Source organism: Lygodium microphyllum, chromosome 10, assembly GCF_053477565.2.
Source record: "Lygodium microphyllum isolate KBCC chromosome 10, Lygodium_microphyllum_v1.1.10, whole genome shotgun sequence".
Taxonomy (NCBI): Eukaryota; Viridiplantae; Streptophyta; class Polypodiopsida; order Schizaeales; family Lygodiaceae; genus Lygodium; species Lygodium microphyllum.
This window is the reverse complement of record NC_141144.1, coordinates 32,853,675-32,867,864: the sequence shown is the minus strand read 5'-3', so window position 1 is coordinate 32,867,864 and position 14,190 is coordinate 32,853,675.

The following is a 14,190-nucleotide window of genomic DNA, read 5'->3' as shown; positions in this document are numbered from 1 at the left end:
TCAGCATCATAGTTTCTGCCATACCTTCTCAGATAGCAGCAATGGAGTACATCTGTCTTCCGATTTGAGTAGCAAAAGGCGGAATGGGCCATTTCATCCGCTTCAAGGATAGGATATCGCCATTCTGGTTGAAGCTTCCACACCTCTCGTGGCTTCTCGGTGAGATACTCCCTCTTGTTCTTCTCCTTGGGAATCTTACAAGCTCCTTTCAAAGCCGACCTATCCTGTTTCTTCAACCACTTCTTAGCAATCTTCTTTCCCACTTTAATAAGCTTTTGCACTGTACTGACTGGTAAGGGTGTTTTGAATTTGGCATCTCCATAGACATTGAAATAAAAAATGATGGTCTCCTCCCTCGTCTGCTTCTCATGATAGGTCTTAATGGGCTCATCTAGATCCTCTCTCTGTGCCTCGATGCCTTGCATGTCAATGAAATACTTTGGCACATCCTGAGGGGTAGCCCTAAGAACTTGAACCATCCTATCAAAGCGCTCTTGGACCTCAAGTTCCTTGTCCCACACTGTTGGGGGTACCTGTATTTCCTCAGTAGCTCCATCTTCCTGCTCAGCAAGATCTTGAGGATCCATATAATCCTCAAAAGGAACCATATCTTCAAAAGGCTCTACTGCAATAGGGTCTTCAACAAGTGTCTCATATTGTAAGTCACATGGCTCAGTAGATGTTGGCTGCATCATTTCTACATCCCTCAATTCTTGATCATTATAGCCCATGTCATGCAAATGATCAATCATCTGGCTGCTAGTTGGGTCTGAGGTCAACAACATGAGCTCCTTACCCCGGTCAAAAGCGGCTAAGGCACCGGTAGCAATTCCCAACTGAGCTTTGAGTTCCTCCACATCATCGGTGCTTTTGGATGATAAATTGCAAATGGCCTGATGATAAAGCCCTTGCTGTAATGATAGTGCATGTTGATAGGCAGTTGCATGAAGCTTAAACTGGCGTTCCTTGTGAAGGGAATGAGCCAAGTCTGTGAGTAGCTGTTGTAACATCTCCTCGTAAGCTCTGTTAGCTTTTTTCTCAACTTGATTGACAGCAGTAGTCAGACTCATTGCAATTGTATCTTGCAACCCTATAAAGGCTATCTTCATCTGCGTCTGAGTCCGATGTGCTTCTGACAACTCTTTGGTGAGAGTTGATGTCCTTGCCTTTTCCTCCTTTAACTGAACCACAAGATCTGCAACCTGAGCACAGAGAATTTCTTCCCTTTTCCTCAGGACCTCAACTTCTTGCAACTGTTCCCTTAGCCCCTCCATCTCCTTATTGTTCTCCACAATCTGAGTCTATAAGTCCTGTAACTACTGGGCTAAGTGTTTCAAAAATTCTTGATGAGATGATCTCTCTGCCTCATACTTCTTTTGTAATTCCAATTTTTCCAGAATTGCTTGATCCTTGTCCTATTTCAACTCTTCACATAAGAGCTCTAATGTGGTAAGACCATCCAAATTCGCTGATGTCCTTCTTGTGCAAACTTTTGAACTAGTGGTAGTCTCATCTGGTCGCAGCTTCTCTATACTAGAAGTGACTGTAATTTCTTCATTCTATCTACCATGTTCCAACATGTTTATCTAGGCTTGCATGGTTTGTAAAGTGGTCATGAGCATCTGAAAATCTCCTGGACCAATCACCGATTGTTTTCCTTGAGTCTTTCCCTTTCCTTTGTCAGAATCTCCACGTTTCCTAGCAACGTCTTCTTCAACTTCCTGTGGAGCGGAGGCTTCCTTCCCTCTCATGTCCTTAATGGATGATTCCTGTATGGTTGTGGCTTGATTCTCCTTTTCCTTGTGGAGAGCTTCCCCCAAGTGTTGTGCATTCTCTAGCGACTCCTCGATCGCTACGTGGTGCTCTGTCTTAAATTTTCCTTTCTTACTCTTTTTTTGACCCATCTTCTTTAGTGAACTCTCAACACTTGGCTCTTGTTCCTCCCTTGGTCGTTTGTCCTTCAGTTGACCCATCTCAGCAATTGCGGTTGTCACCTGAAAGGGCTTGGAGAGTCCCAAGGCTGTGGTGATGACCTTACTGAGTGCACCACCGTAATTTATCATGCATATCTTGGCCTCAGTAGTGGTGAGTCTCCCTTCAGGAGTTTTAGGAAGAGTCTCATGTGCCTTGGCAAGGGATTCACAAATCTAATCCATCCAAAACTTATTTAAATCCTCATCAAGTATCCTGTCTGATAAGATATCTTCCATGAAGCCCTTGGGTATTCTCCCTACACGAGTGTTGTTGACAATATTCTCCAAGTTGGTAAGTTGACGAAACTTCAAGGCCCCAAAACTCCATATGCTAGTCTCTAGACCAAACTCCTTGCATTGCTCCATAGTGAATACTCCCCTGTCCTCATAATGATGATCCTTGACAGCCACCAATGTCGACATTGTAGACATTTCAAACTGTGAACCTGTCATCTGCTTAATCAAAAGATAAGACCACATCTTGAGAAATTTCTAGCTAACCATAAGACAAAATATAAAAGTTAAAGTATACCTTTGCCTTTTTATAAAAATAATGCCAAAATGGATTGCCTTTGCCTTTTTATAAAAATAATGCCAAAATGGATTGCCAATTGCCCTCCTGCAACAAAAAGACCTAGCAAGCTTCCTAACTTGCAGGGGTAAGTGACAAAGGACGGAAAAGATGACAGGGTAACACAAAAAGGAAAAAGAAAAAGAAGATGAAGTATGGACAAAGAAAATTGAAAGACAACTAGGTGGATGGGGAAAATGAAGGAAGGATGGACTTCCACCAAGCGTAAAAGTTGGGGTTATACTCCAATTCCGCAAATGTATCAAGGTCAAATGGGCGCATAGCCAAACCACACAAATAAGTGGTAATATCTGTGAGGAGACATGGACCAGCGATAGCCACATGTAGTTCTTCCGCCGTTATAATTTTATTAAACAGGGGATGGTGGTGCAAATTGGAAGGCACTTCTAGGTCACGAGCCAAAATGATGGCATGGAGTGAAACAGGAGAATGATATGTAGGATCAGACCGAAGGTTACTAATGGCGCATTGTTGCTCGGCAGTGGTCATCAGACGACTGCCAGCCTGAGCAATCTCAAGCCGATGGTTATACCAGAGGTGTAAGAAAAGACTAAAAGTGGTTTGTTTGGTGGTAAGAGCTGCAAGCTCGGCGGAATCAACACATTTGGTCACTGGAGCATAAGAAGAGATTAATCGGGAGGACTGGAGACGCTTCTCAGGAAGAGTCTTGACGTACTCAGCCTGCACCAAGAGACTTTTGCAGAAGAGATGTTCATGCTCCTCCCACGTGGGATTCCATCGAGTAGCAAGTTCAAGTGCCTCATTGTTGGCAAGGCCGAGGTCAATCATAGCAAACAATTTCGCAAAAGTGGTAAACATAGAATCGAATTGGAGTAACCAACTAGCGTCGGAGGAGTTGTCCTTCGTGGCCAAGTCCGCAGCCATGCCACTAAGAGAGCGGCAAATGAGCAGAGGTTTTAGACCAGAAGGGGGATCAGAAGCGGTGGAACTAATCAAAAGATGAGGTGGAACCAGGTCCCCGTGTTCATGTTGGAGTTTAGCTTGGGCTGCCTGATCCAACAGGTGGACTGGCCGAGAGAGATTGGAAGAGGAGGATGCCTTAGAGGAAGCTGAGGGCCCAAGGGAAGGTGTGAGAAGAGGGTCAGGAGGGGGTTTCGGAGCGAAAGATGGAGATGAGGAGATAGAGGAAGGTAGTGGAAATGACTTCTTATTAGGAGGTGGTTGGTTAAGGGAAGCGGAATGGGGCGTAGACTCTGACTCGTCATGAGATGAGGTGACTGGAGGTAGGAAGGAATGAGAAACCCGCGGATAAGACATTCAGCGCTTCGAGCATCCTGGAGGAACGGTGGACAAAGCCCAAGAAAAAGGGATAGATAAGAAGTTAGATCGTTTGGGAATCCAAATGTAGGTGTTACCCTAGTAATAGCCCTGAGCCTCGAAGAGAGCACGTGCCACCCAACACAAGGAAATTGTGGGCTTTGGAGGAGTTTGACGACGTCGACTCGGTTGCCGATGCAACGGATTTGAGGGTGGTGAAGGTGGAAATGGAGGTGGTGAGGGGAGGCGAGGTCACCACTGGAAGTGAGGAAACTTCATAGGCGTGGGTTTTGAGGCACGACTAATAGGAGTAGCATGGTGATGTTGAGCTTGCAGCAACTGATGAAATAAGGAACTACCGGATTGAGAAGGGGTGGGAAGAGGAATTGGCGTTAGCCCCGCAGAAAGATCCCCTTTACTGAAAGCAGAAACTACATGGGCACCTGGAAATTGCAATGTAATGCGCTGATCATCATAGTTGATAGTGCATGGAACCTGATACTTGAAAGGTTGGCCCAAGAGAAGTTCCTTGCCCACATCTTCGCGGTTCAGAAGAACATAAAAAAAAAGAGGGATGCTCTCAGTTGCAATAGTAAGCAAAAGCTTACATTTACCCAAGAGCGAGTAAGGTTGGCCACCATAGGGGTTAAGCTTAGTGTGAGTGGGTGTCAAGGTGGGTTGGCCCAAATCCATCCACAGGTTATATGGAAGGGTGTTGAAGTTACAACCTTCATCAATGAGAGCGTCAGTAGTGACCTGCTTGGCAGCAGTCAACTGGATTCGAAGGAAAGCCGGGGGAATGACAAGGTCATCCTCAAGGTCAAGTAAAGAAATGGAAACAGCTCGTACATTAAAAAATGAAGAGGAATTCTGTGTGGTGCTAGATGAAGCCAACTTATGAGCATCTGCCTTCTGCTCAAGTTGCTCATACCAGGTTTGTTCAGCCACCATGACCGCACTGACAGGAACATCAGGACGGCGCATGGGGACAAGCAATTCCGCCAAGTATCATAACCAGGTCATGATGACAATATGGCAAGTAAGGACGGCACTTGATACCAATACTTAAAGCAAGAGGTTCAACTTTGGAATGTGAGTAAAACAAGTAGGAGTGAAGCTTAAGGCATAGGTTAAGAGACTATGGGTGGGAATGTCAGTGAGAGTTAAGAGAGGATGAGTGAGTAGGGATGAGTGAGAGATGAGTGTGGAGAAGTAAGTGGGGGATTAGTGAGAGAGGAGTATGAGTGAGGGGTGATTGGTGCAAGTGATAATTAGGGTTTGTGAGGGATTAGGGTTGGGGTGGTACTGGTGAGTGATAAGAGGTGGTGCGAGTGAATAAGGTGCTAGGTGGGTGCGAATGAGGTGGTGCGAATGCGAATGAGGTGGTGCGAATGAGTGTGACCTAGGTGGTGCGAATGAGGTGGTGCGAATGCGTATGACCTAGGTGGTGCGAATGAGTATGACCTAGGTGGTACGAACTAGAGTAGATAAGGATAGCTGTTATCTAGCTATTATTCATGGGCAGTGTACCAACCGCATTTACAACTGACAAGTCGGTGACATAAATGCACAACGGTCACCCTGGCATATCGCGAGTGGAGCTCGATCTCTCAACAGTATGTGCTTGCACACACACACAGATATGTATGGAGGTATGCACATGCGTATACACTCACATGGAAGGATGTACATATACATGTACTTAAGGAAAGCTTTATATTTTGTAAATATTGAAAATCATCATAGTACATTATATGACACACACACACACACACATAGAGTGAGTGATTGAAAGAGGAGAAACATTTGGGATTAAGTCCATGTAGTTCTATAATAGTCCCACATTGGGCATCCATGATTCATGCTTTATGAAAGTACAACATTATCAATTAGGATGTGGCTGTGATGACTGTAGAGAACAAAAATACTTTTGATGAATGGGAGAAAAGGCTATTGATCCTTGTTTGGTGAATTTCTATTAGTTCATATATCCAAAATAGAAAATATCTTGAGTACTGTTGACATAGTGAAAATGGATGTTAAGAGAGATATGCCACCACCATATGTTAAGATAAATGTGGGTATTCCTATGCTTGATTCAATAGCATAATACAAGCTAGAGTAGATATCCTTCCCAAAGAGCCGATAGAATGCTCGTGGCAAACCCATTATAAACTGAAACCATAAAGATTCTTCATTTTTAGTTTGAACGAAAGATTCATATAAAGTAGCCTTTTAGAGTTTCAAAAAATGGAAAACCTCATAAGTTGAAGGGAGTAGATGTGCCATTGCAAGATGATGAAACATTGTATCTAGGAACCAGTCGTTGTGCACAGAGATGACTACATCACCAACAATGATTGTTCCTTGAAGAGTGTGTGGGTTGTACAACCCTTTTCCAATTGTGTAGTGAATGTCTACAAGAAAGATTGTTAGATCATGTTAATTAAAGCAATACATTGCATTTTGATTAGTGATAAAGTAGGATGATCTTTAAGTAATAACTATTTTCAATTTACCTATAACCATGTAGGTAATAAATTGAGTCTTATTTTGGTCCCAAACCAGCATTTTGTCACCAGCATATTTGTAGCGAAAAAGTTGATCATTATCTATCAATAGTGGTTATATTGATAGATAATATCCTGATCTAAAACTATGGCAAAGTGTAGGGGACTGAGCTCCAAATCCATGACTCTTTTGTTAGCAAAGATATCTTGATCATATGAGAGCTTGAAATGCAAGAATCTTGAGGATATATTTGCATCAGCATGTCCAAATCCATATACATGACTAAACTCAAGCTCTTTGCGATTGCTATTCCACACTGCAACCTAACAAGTAGTAGCACCCTAAATTGATGAGTATATAGTGGTTTTAGAAAGTATACTACTACTTTAGGTCCACAACAATTAGGAACTATCATGAATGAGGTATTGTATAAACTATATATATTATACATGAAGTGCTTTTAGGATAACCTGATCTCCAATTGAGGATCATGCATCTTTTTGTGATACCCTGTAGATGTGGTAAGCACAGAATTTCCTGTATGCAATGGCATAATCTCATACAAAAAGAAGCTGGATATCAAATTTTGATAATATAGATTCTAATAAATTTAATTAATGTAAGTATTTTACACAATATTACATTCAGGCACACAAACACAACCAAGATTAATAGTATAGTGCTTGACATTATCACGTAATTGCTATTAAGTTTCAAACATAGATACTATGTATGGGCCTAGCCCAACCTGGGAAGCAAGAAGTTCCAGCTTTACTTGCGATTGCATCAGCACTACACCTTGCAGCTACACCAGCAATTGCTGTGGCCCCAACAACTGCTATTGCACAAACAGGTGCAAATACACCAGCCTCGATACATGTAAATGGAACGGCAGATAGCCCAAAAATTGCACCCGAAGCAAAACCTACAAACCAATATTTTGAGATCATTGTTTTACTCAGACGTTGTGGAGCTAATAATTGTGTGTAATAAGACATTAGAATAGGTAGTATAGGCAATGAGATCTACAAGATGATATGCTGAGAAAAAAGGAGACAACTTGAGGTATTCTTAGTAAGAGTCAACTACTTGTTGACTATGAAAACTGGTGAGGAACCACCATGACAAGTTTCTCTAACATTGTGTGTTTCATCGTTGTGGAGGGGCATGATTAATAGATCAATCTGCTTTTGTTAGTTTTTCTGCATGATATAATATATTTTGGAGCTCAGAAAATGACTGTCATGAATTGCTCCTCCATTGGAAGACACCATGAGCTATCTTGACTATATTGAACGGGATGTATATCTATATATTTGTATAATAGTTGCACAAAAGCATGTGTATCAAAATGCATTTGCTTTTCTTATTTCTAGCAATATGAACACAATCTTGTGATTAGAAATAACAAGCTAGATTCGAATTTGGATAGGCTTTAAGATAACCTTCAAGAATACAGAAAGGTGAGACGCTGTCCATGTTGGATAGACCACCCTTAGCGAGTTGTGTACTTCGATTCATGGAAGTAGTACTAGTGTCAGAATCGATATTGTTGATGGCAATACTCGAGTGGTATGGAGGTTGCTCGTAGATGGAGTTGACATCATCTCCAGTGTTGTATAGGGAACAACCAATCGTCCATGTGTTATCATCACATATGATCTAAATATTTGAGTCCATTAACAATAGATGGATGAAATCCGTCAGAATGCAAAGAATCTGAACTCATCATACACAAACATTCTAACGTATTGCAATTATTTTGAGCATTCAAATCTAGCGCAGTATTATTGAATAAAGTATTTCGATTAGAGAATGTGATGTTAGCTTACAACATTAGTGCGGCCTGTATTGTCTGTGAAAACCATCTCTACACCCATAGGAGAGTAAGTTGATGCATCACAACCTCCAATTGCTTGAATCTGTTATAAAGACGTTCAAATTAGCACAGAATAGATACATGGGTAAGTTGTAGATGATCATGATGGACATTATATGTATACTATGTGCGAGTGGGTGCTATGGACATTACATGTATACGTTGGTACATATAGTACCTGCAAGTTCCAGTTCACGGTGGAACCATAGGCGGTGACTGTGGCCGGGATGGATTGGTAACCGTTCTCCACCATCTGGCAAGCCGACTCGACCGTGGCGCCTGGCACCGCGCCATAAAAGAATCCTGGCGTGTCCTGCCCCAGCAAGGACGACGCCAACAGAGAGATCCAGGACACTATCCCTACATCGGCATAGCCGTCATCCAGAGGCGTGTAAATGTTGAGCTGCAAAGTATCGTCATTCTGCGCCCTGGTGCTACTTGTATGGAGATGATGTAGAATTATCCAAAAGAACAACAATGTAGGCACCAACTGCGACCTGCCCCGTTGCGGGCGCTGAGCTGCAGGTCCAGCTGGAGTATTTATCATCGTTGCGTAGTGAAGCGGGGAGGGGGGAGAGAGAGAGAGAGAGGGGGGAGACCCTGCGTGAATGCCTTTTGGCGATCCCTACTATATTTGCTCGCCTTTTATAGACGCTCTTAGTAATCCAAGTCTCATGATTATGCTTACCCCAAAGAGAGTAAGACAAGGCTGCAAGCCGGTACGCCGCTCATTGGATTATCCCCCGGGCCCTCTCCCCCTCCTTCGAGGATCCAGATTCCAGAATGAAAAGAGCCGAACTTCTTGTCTTGACTCGTGCCAACATTCGTTTAGAGCAGATTCACACGAGCCTAAATCTTCATACTATCAATGTTTGATTTGCAAAACTAATCTTTTGTTAGCATTGCTTGTTGAGGGTTGGAAAATGCTATTACAATGCTGTAGCGACAAGGTGGTGCCTCTTTGAAAATTTACTCTTAGAAGTTGATTTGTGTTACGTGGTTTACTTTTGCTTGTTAAGATCTCTGAAGAGAAGTACAAAATCAAGCTATGTTTTCAAATTATTTTGCGTTACCTAAAACATGTAAGAGTTTCTCATGTGGCTATAGAAGTTGCATGTAACTAGAGGTAGGTGATGTGAGATTACAGACACATAAAGATCGAAATGAGAGATCTTGTTGTAGAGCCTCTTGCTTGAGGTCACTCCCCTATCCTATAAAGATAGCTGCCATATAGAGGGTGTCCTCCTTGTATATGTTCAATGAGGGATCTTGCAATGGCGGTGCATCAGAACCAAGGTTCTCGAGGTCTCTTACAAACTAGAAACCTCACCAAATTTAAATGGCTCGAATGTATTAGAGCTCAAAACATGCAATTGAAGTACATAGTCAAAGTTGCATAGCTTGGAGGGCATATTCAAGGTGCTAGAATCTAGCTCATATTACACGTTGTTGATTATATTTATGGTAGTTCAAAAATGTTGTTCATCTTATCTTCATTAAGGTGAAGACTTCTCATCGAGGTCCACAGTGCAAGCATGCCTAGTATACACGAGGAATCACCTTGCTTAGCAAGATAATACAACACACTTGATTTATTATACATTTGGTAGCAAGCTACCAAAGAGTTGGCATTTGATTTGTGCTTATCATATTGTAGCTACTAGGCTTCTTGACACTCTAAGAGCCTCTCACAAGGATGTGTATTTTTAGTGCTTGGGTTTGGTATTGTTAAGCTATGGGTATGTGAGGTACACATGTGGAGCGTAAGTCAGTTAAGTCATGCTCATGGCTTAAGTGACCAAAGGGAATAGTGGTGGGTTACATTGGAAAGGCTTGTACAAAGTTATGCACCAGGGTAGGTACTTGCGCATACTTAGTATCAATGTGAATTAATATTGAGACCATTAAATGTCCCATGGGGACTAGTACCTTATTTGTGAATGGGTACTAGAAAGTTCTTGGGTACGATCAAATGTATAGTTAATGAAATTTTAGAATTAAAATGATAAAAATTAATTAATCAAAGATAGAAATTACAATTACTAAAATCCAATTAGAATAATTTCAATTGTGCAATTTAATTAATTAAAGCTAGAAATTACAGTTAGAAGATTGCAAATTAGCAGAACAGGCTAGGTCTTGTCGAAATTACCCACACAAGCCAAGAGAAGGTTGTTTAGGAGCTCAATGAGGGTTATTTGAGTGTTCAAAGACCAAGGGAGGAAGGAGGTACCATCAAGTGAGCTCTGAAAGAGGAAACAACTCATTGCATAATGCAACAACATAAGGGCATCATATTTCCTTCACTAGAGTACTTACTCTAGAGTCTTACCCACTTTTGGAGTTATTGGCACCATCAAATTGCCATCAAAGATACCATTCAAATGATATTCCTTTTGCTTGATTTTTTCTCTCTTCCTTTGACATTCTCTCATCAATTCTTAGCATATTGAAGCCATCCGTTAAGAGAAATTGAAGAAATTTCTATTGAAACCCTAATTTGCAGTATCCATTAGGGTTTCCACGACCACCGTTGGATTTGTGCCCACTTATTGAGGATCCAAATACTCAATATAGTACCTAAAGGTATTAATTTATAGCTAATCCCAAAGATAGCCCTTTCTAAGTTATTGTGGCCCCCATGCAAGATATTGAAGACCCAAATTGAGACACCTAGATTGTTGTAAAATCAAGAGAATTTTTTTTTCCAAGGAATACTGGTCATTTATAACTACCATTTCTCTTGATGATTGAAGACATAATGAAGGGGAGAATGCAATGCCTCATCTTGGACAAGGCACATTGCTTGGGTAGAAAGCACAAAATGTGGGTGTTGACCAAGAAGTGGGTTTCTCTAGGCCACAATATGGTGATGTAGCCAGCAAGGAGATGAAGAACATCTTTGCCAAGTTGGCCAAGGATCCATGATTCATAAAATTTTCAAACTTTTCAAAGAAGAAAAACAAGGGTAAAAAAAAAATGTTGTCCCCTCATTCTTTGGGACATGAAGAAGCTTCCAAAGAATAGCCAACACAACCTCAAGTCACACAAAAGTTGGTGATGAGAAAAAACAATACCTAATGCCAATAGGGCAAGACATCCAAATACAAGGTCATCTTAGTTTTTTAAATGAGATAGATTTTGGACAACAATGCATACATGCAAATATGAAAATGCTTCATATGGTGCTAGTTAATTTGCAAATACAACAAATGTCCCCTTTTTGAAGTTGCCAATGTATGATAACTTGACTCCAAAAGGGCGAATAAAGGACTATGATGAGAGTGGTAAAGGGATAGAGTTTTAGGCCTTTATTGGTGTGCAACTCACAACAAAAGCATCAACTTTCATTGAAATTTTTTATACAAAGTACTTGAGAGGAAACCTCACTGAATCTTCTAATATTAGATAGAAAGCCATCTTTTTGAAGGGAAATGCATTGCATTGGAGGTCCACATTTCTAATGCAAGGTAAAGCACCATCAACATGGATACAATTAAAGCAAAGATTTGCTTCCAATTTGTTCATGAGCATCTTTGAAGAGGATGTTAGAACTTCTTAGAATAAGTTGGATGAATCACAATGAAAAAAGTAAGAGTAATATAATTAGACATTATGGGATGTATTGCTACATGTTACTGCATATCCTCTCATTCCCCTTCCTGAGAAAATTGAGAAGTATTGATGTGCTTTACCTAAAAAAAATAGACATTTTTACATAAATCCCACCATGACAAGCACGTCACAACTCATACAAACAACAAGTATAAACAATGCTTTGTTATAAGGAAAAGATTCAACCTTGCAAGATGAGAATCCATCAAAATAGTTCCTACAGCTAAGAAAAAGGCTAGATATGAAAATAAGGCTACGAAAAGAAAAGATAGCAATGGGAGACTTGGAAATTGGTTGCACAACATAGAGAATTAATAGATGCAAATAGATGTTTTGTATGTTAATAGAAGGGGCACATAGCAAATAATTTTTCCAATAGACACCAAGCTACAAAAGTTGAAAATAAGGGAGAGTTGAGGGGCAAAAGGCCCAAATATCTATTTGTTTGATGCTTGATATAGTTTATGATCAACCTAATGATGATACTATTGAGTATTGTAGAGCATAGGGAAATATGAGGGACTAGAATTCATTATTATTTTTTGATAATGGAGCAACAATGATTTTTATCTCCAAAAACATAGTAGCCCATCTATGCATCCAAGAGGATGAGATGGGGTGCATGGGAGAAATATTGTTACGTATTTCTTGGTATGCCTTGGTACATTGTGTGCATGCAATGATTGAAAAGACCACCCATCCATGAGACGAACTCATCCAGGATCTTGTCCTTCCACTTTTCCTGAGGGTGTATTTTAATTATCTAATTATCCTAACACATTTATGTTTAACATGTAAAGATAACGTTTTTAATTAACTATTAATACTAGTTCCTTCACATAATTTTGTCACACAAAAAGATAATGTCAAACCATCCTTTGAAAGTGCTTGCAAAAGAATATAATTTTATTCTTTACCTTCTCCAAAGTGCAATGCCAACCCGACATTCCATCCCTCAATCCAAGACTCATGTTCAAATCTTAGACATAGGCTCCACCGATCCACCCTTATCTAGCATCAAGGCCTTCCATGAAGTCCATCTTGGGCTTGTAAGGGTTAGGCTAGACCTAAGGGATTTATGACTAGAGCCCCCTAGTATCGTTGTGGCCTCCTAGCCTAATGCCCTCCCTATGGAGAGACCTCTCACATCTGGGGTGAGTCTTAACCTCCAACTTAGTGAAATAGTGCCTTGGTGATGTGCTCCCACTGCAAACCTTAGGAGAGGTTCAATGCATAACTATAAATCCGCCCATGAGGGCACAAGAAATTTTGTGCAAACACATAATCAAGAAATTAACCTATCATCATCATCTAAGATGACATTCATTTTTTATAGCATCAATCCAAACAATCATTATGGTTATTCCTTTTACGAATCAACGAAGTTATCTTGGGTAAGGAAACCATCTCTTTCCAATTTAGCAAACCTTATCTTAAAAGACAAGTCATCAAACCGATAAGAAGATGCAATCCACAAAAAAATATTATTCTCTAATGAAATCCCAAAAAAAATACATGTCGGTCATATATTAAAAATACACATCTCTAGCATTTTCTTTACATTGCAAGCTTTGCTTTGAATGATTGAACAATTTACTATGTAGCAGCCCTTTCATCATTGTATCAAGAGACATCTATATTTGAAGTTACCATTCTTTGGCAAGAAATGGAGAAATTTAGAAAAAGACTAAAATATCTATTACATTGACACCCTCTTGTCTTTGTACTCCAACTATAATTAAGCTAATTCTGTAACTAAAGGTATGAGTTTTATTTCATTACAATCCATCCCTCCGGTCTATAGCAGCATCATAATACATACAAGGGATGGGATTGCATACTAATGACATCCCATTGAGTTGATTCAATATTAACTAGGAATCCCCCTTACTAATTGGAGAATACCGCCTCTCTTTTAGTAACGTTCAGTCCCATTATGAGGGCTTTATATTTTGCCATGTTGCTAGTAAATCCTACCCTAAGGTAGGTAGCTAATCTCATCGTGACTGTATGCTAGCCCTTTTTCCATTTCCCCACACATTTTCTTAGGGCACATCAAGGTCAGGACATACCTAGGGAGTCTCGGCTTGGCTAGGTTAGACTTGTCACCCTGAGTCACGTGCACTTTTCATTTCTACTTCATTTATCACAGTAACACCACATCACCTCAGGTCACCTACCACATGTGGTTGATCCAGTGGAGAACCATGTGCTTCAAGAATTCCTTTATCTATCCCACTTAGGTGTCTCCCTTGCATCTTCAACAACAACCTTTTTTTTTCTCAGTACTTACCATTCTTTCCATATTCATCAGATCAAGCTCCCTTGCTTCCTCATCATCG